General features: G+C 42.8%; 1 pseudogene; it reads left to right on the forward strand.

Annotated features, from left to right (window-relative positions):
- The first annotated feature begins 1,252 nt into the window (after positions 1-1,252).
- LOC133384697 (5S ribosomal RNA) lies at positions 1,253-1,371 on the forward strand (annotated as a pseudogene).
- Positions 1,372-5,709: the final 4,338 nt, after the last annotated feature.

A 5,709-nucleotide genomic window follows, 5' to 3' on the forward strand; every position in this document is an offset into this window, starting at 1 on the left:
TTCCCAGGATTTTTTTTGCACTAGTAGGCTTCAATGAGATCAATCAAAGAACGAAAAATCCCCAGCATTATAGATATCCTTTGCAACAATACGTATATTAACATTTTTTTATTTAATTGTGTTTATACCCACTTTTCATCTACACAAGTCAAGACGGCATACTCTCCTCAACCTCTGTTTTATATTCTAAAAAGAAAACACACACACACACAGGGGAATATGATACAAACCAAAGGCAACCACATCGATGGTTTAACTGTTGGGTTTATATTTATTTATTTATTATTTGATTTATATCCCTCCCTTCCCCCCAGCAGGAGTATATTTATATACCACTTAACCATTCATGAGCTTCAAGCAGTTAACATAGAATATAGGGACAGAGCAACACAGGAGCTGCTTTAGTCCAGCATCTGGTCCATCTAGCTCACTAATGTCCCTGCTAACTGGCAGTAGCTCTTCAGGGTTTCTGACATGGGTCTCTGCCAGCCCTACCTTAAAATGCCGGGGACTTTCTGCATGGTTGAGCCATGGTTGAGTCCCTTCCCCATAAACTTTAATGAATATAAATGGCAATGCATATAAAATGCTCATTAAAATATTGCTAAAATTTGCACATTAACAGCAAGTTAAACTAAAAATGTAAAACCAGTGGTTCTTAAAAACATACATCATAAAATAATATCACATGCTCACATTGCACATCTGGATAGACATGCACATTTAATACCTTTTCATGAATTACCTGCTCCTGGTTAATAGGACAACAGGTGTTGTCCCTCCCCCCCATTGTTATATATAAATACATAAATAAATAAGAGAGCCAGGGCAGTATTTTATAAGTAGTATTTCCTTTCTCCTTTGGTTTTGAAAGGAATGGACCCTGCTGTAACATGAGCAAGCAATATTTAACTATAGAGTGGGTATAAAAAAAAATTTCTTCGTATTATTGCATTCATGTGCAGTTTCCTTCAGGAAAGCTGCTTGTGAAACAGCACCCCACAGAACTGACCTCCACTTTCAGTCAGGGAGGGAGAAGATGCAATGTCTCCTTCCTTCACCCCCTCCCAGCCATATGTTTAATTATAGAAGGGTTACCTTTATTAAACTTCAGTCCTGTCCCTAAACTTATTTGGGACTGGATCTGTGGAGGGGCGGGTGATCCCTTGGTTGACCCAGGGGTGGGTTGGCCTGATCTCACTCCAGACTGAGCCACAGGGGTGGATCGGGGGGGGCAGCTTCCGACAATAGGTTCTGTGGCCATACTAGCCTGAACATGCCCGATCTTGTCTAATCCTGGAAGCTAAGCAGGGTCAGGCCTGGTTAGTACTTGGATGAGAGACCGCCTGGGAATACCGGGTGCTGTAGGTTTGGAGGAAGGCAATGGTAAACCACCTCTGAATACCTCTTACCATGAAAACCCTATGAGTCGACTTGAAGGCATATAACAACAAACAATTGTCTATTTTCTACACACACTCACTCACACCTCTCTATCCTCTATCTCAGCAAGCCAGAGGCGTTATCAGAGTTTAAGGCCACATTGCAGCCAGACACAAACACTCACGGAGGATCCAAAGCAGAGATGTGTGGCCTGGCCTGAGGGTGTCCCAAAGCCCATATAGAGAGGCCCAAAGGGCAGAACTCAGACCCCAGCCATAAAGGGTGGTATTCAATGCTAGTCCTACTCAGAGTAGACCCACTGAAGTGTTTCAAAAATATGATATGAAAATAGGTATTGAAAATAAAACAGCCGATATCATAATGCCGTTGCATAAATCTATGGTGCGGCCGCATTTGGAATACTGTGTACAGTTCTGGTTGCCTCATCTCAAAAAGGATATTATAGAGTTGGAAAAGGTTCAGAAGAGGGCAACCAGAATGATCAAGGGGATGGAGCGACTCCCTTACGAGGAAAGGTTGCAACATTTGGGGCTTTTTAGTTTAGAGAAAAGGCGGGTCAGAGGAGACATGATAGACGTGTATAAAATTATGCATGGCATTGAGAAAGTGGATAGAGGAAAGTTCTTCTCCCTCTCTCATAATACTAGAACTCATGGACAGGGCTATCAATGGCTACTAGCCATGATGGCTGTGCTCTGCCACCCTAGTCAGAGGCAGCATGCTTCTGAAAACCAGTTGCCGGAAGCCTCAGGAGGGGAGAGTGTTCTTGCACTCGGGTCCTGCTTGCGGGCTTCCCCCAGGCACCTGGTTGGCCACTGTGAGAACAGGATGCTGGACTAGATGGGCCACTGGCCTGATCCAGCAGGCTCTTCTTATGTTCTTATGATTAACTTGGGTTCATTAATTCCAATAGGTATACTTTGAGTAGGACAAACCAAGGTTCTCCATCTCTGGTCCAGAAATTGCACATAGGTCAGAATACATCTGCTAGATGCCTAACTTTGAACGTTTGAAGCTGATCTCAATAGTTCTTGAAAAGCTACACTGGCTCCTGGTCCTTTGCCAAGTGCTGGTGGTGATCTTTAAAGCCTTTCATGGTTTAGGACCCAGCCACCTGCATCCACATCAGCCTGCCCATGTATTTGTGTCATTGTAAGATGCTCTTCAGTGGATTTCCCTCCTACATGAGGCATGGCAAATGGCAACCAGGGAGGAGACTTTCTTAAGCTCCATCTGTGCCAATTAGGGTTGCCAGATCCATGGCCTGATCCTGATCCTGTATCTTTAGGAGAAGAGAAAGTCAGCCAAGAGGTCTCACCTGCCCAGATAGTTTGAATTTGATTGATTTGGTCTGCATGTTCTCAGGAATCTGTTATATTATGTTATATATATTATTATAAGTCAGATCCAGCAGGTTTACTCACAAGGAGAGTTTATTGGATAACTTTCAATGCTCAGGTGTACCCAATAAGGTACAACAGGCTGCCAGGCTCTGCACGAACGTGGACCAGTCTGAGCAACAAACTGGGCAACACAGAACCCTTTTATAGGATACATGTTCAATGAGCACACAGAGGTGTGAGGGTAATAGGAAAGCATTATAGAGTTGGTTGGTGAGCAAGAGACGGAGCATGGTGTGAAACCAGTAAAGTTTTGTTTTCTTAAAGACGTGGCTGATGGTCTATTATTTCGGTCGGCGACTGGCACTGATAAGCAAGCTAAAACGCTACTGGACTCTACTGGTTATACTGGTAAATTGGTGCTGCACTCTACAAGGGTTATGGGCCCAGTTCCAAACCAGTAACACCCAGTTAAAACCAGTGAGCAAGCTTGTGCTACGCCGGAAAACCGAAGGAAGCTGAGCTGGTGAGCTGTGGGAGAGCAGTAAAACAGAGATAGAGAACCGTGTTGCCTGGAAACCAAAGTGATAAGAGGTCTGCAAGAATGACTGGAGTAACTTTGGCTGGCATTCCACTGGAACGTCTCTCTGAACGAAATTACTCATGCTGTCGGCTGCGGATGCAAGCCTATCTAAACAGAGAAGATTTATGGAAAGTAATTGACCAACAACCCCCCTCCGTTCCACCACCTGCTGAATGGCTACGCTTGGATGAAAGAGCGAAGTCATTAATTATCTTGGCTGTTGGAGACTCGCAACTACTGCTTCTAAGAGGTAAAGAAACTGCTAAAGAAATGTGGACTGCTTTATTTAAGAGCATATTATGTTCAAGAAACAGCTAGCAGTAGAATAAGTCTTGCGAGAAAACTATACAGAATGCAGCTAACTGACGAAGTAACTATGTCAGAACACTTAATGAACATTACAAGCCTGTTTGTAGAATTACAAGAAAGGGGAGTGGAACACTCTGAAACGCAGCAGATCTATATCACTCTTTCAACACTTAATGACTCTTGGAATCCTGTTATCAGTGCACTTGAAGCGATGCCCGATTCTGGACTTTCATTTCGATATGTTGCAGACAAACTAAAGCAAGAGTGGGAGAGAAGAAAAGAAACAAAACAAAGGCAAGAGGGACGGAACGAAAGGAGTGAAAGAAAAGAAAAGACTGAGATAAAGGCTTTTGGGACTAAAGCTTGTTACAACTGCGGCTCCTTGCATCATTTAAGGCGGGACTGTGACTTACTGAGAAGGAGGAGGGACGGAAGAAAACCCTCACACGTGCAGTTGGTGAGTGCAAAGACAAAGAATGAAAAAGACTTTGTTAACAGAGACAATAGTTTGTGGGTCCTGGACTCAGGTTCCACCCATTCACTGATAAAAGATAAAAGTCTATTTAAAACAATGGTGCCAGCTAATGAAGACGTGAGTTTAGCTGATGGCACTAAACAACAGGTGATGGGTAAGGGTACTGTACAGTTATGTGCTTTACAAACAATAATGACAAATGTTTTATTTGTGCCTAATTTAACTAACAACATTCTGTCAGTTTCAAAACTATTGCAAATGGGTTATAGTGTGTTATTTAGTAACAAGAAATGTGAAATAATGAAAAAGGGAAAGGTGTGTTTACAAGGAAGTCTGGTGAAATCATTGTTTTACCTTAGACCAGGCGCCATGAGGCGTGGTGGTACTATACATAAAACAGAAATAAGAAACAGTATAACCACGTTCACACAGACACTCCCGTTAGCGGCCCCAAGGGCTTTTACTGCAAACATAACTGCAATGGATGAGCGTCTGAAGGAGCCCTCTTGCTTTAATGACATAAGAGATTTGCCAGAGCATGAACAGAGCAATTGGTTCTCTGCTATGCAAGAGGAGCTTGAGGCTATAAACAAGAATAACACGTGGACATTAGGTGATTTGCCTCCTGACAGGAAAGCCATCGGGTGCAAGTGGGTCTTTAAAAAGAAAAGAGCTAGCACAGGAAAGGTGCAGCGATACAGGGCACGCCTGGTAGCAAAGGGTTACACGCAGAGATATGGCACTGATTACGATGAGGTATTTGCGCCAGTAATTAAGCATGAATCAATGAGACTGATGTTGCAACTGGCTGCAGTGAGAGGTATGCAAGTGTTCCACTATGACATCAGTACTGCATTTTTACATGGCACGTTACACGATATTTATATGGAACAACCCCCAGGATTTGTTATAGAGCCAGGCAAGGTGTGTAAGCTTCATAAGTCGTTGTATGGACTGAAACAAAGTGCCAGATGCTGGAACATTAAAATAGATGAAGTGTTACAATCCATGGGATTCAAAAAATGTATTGCAGATGCATGTGTATACGTTAAAAACCAGGAAAATAACCAAACGTTTTGTACAGTTTATGTTGATGACATCCTGTACCTGTTCAATAACAATAAGGATGAGGAATTATTTTATGACACCTTGACAAAACACGTGGACACTAAAAGATTGGGTGCAGTTCAGCATTATTTAGGCACTGACATTAAACGGCATGAGGACGATAGTTTTACTCTAAGCCAAGGAAGTAAAATAGCGCAGCTGTTGGAAGCCTCTGATATGTTAGAATGTAAGCCAGTGAAAACACCAATGACTGTAGGTTTCCAACAGGAAGCAACTGACACACTATACGAGAAGCCTGAACTATATAGACAACTCATTGGAAAATTGCAATATTTAGTGAAGGTCACAAGACCTGACATATGTAATGCTGTTGGGATACTCAGCAGAAAGGTAGAAAGTCCCTCTGAACGTGATTGGCAAGGACTAAAACGGGTGATGAGATACCTGAAAGGCACCAATAACAGGGGTATAAGGCTGACCACACAGAAAACAGATGGCATAGAATGTTACGTTGATGCAGACCATGCAGG

The sequence above is a fragment of the Rhineura floridana genome, chromosome 4, assembly GCF_030035675.1.
Source record: "Rhineura floridana isolate rRhiFlo1 chromosome 4, rRhiFlo1.hap2, whole genome shotgun sequence".
Classification (NCBI taxonomy): Eukaryota; Metazoa; Chordata; class Lepidosauria; order Squamata; family Rhineuridae; genus Rhineura; species Rhineura floridana.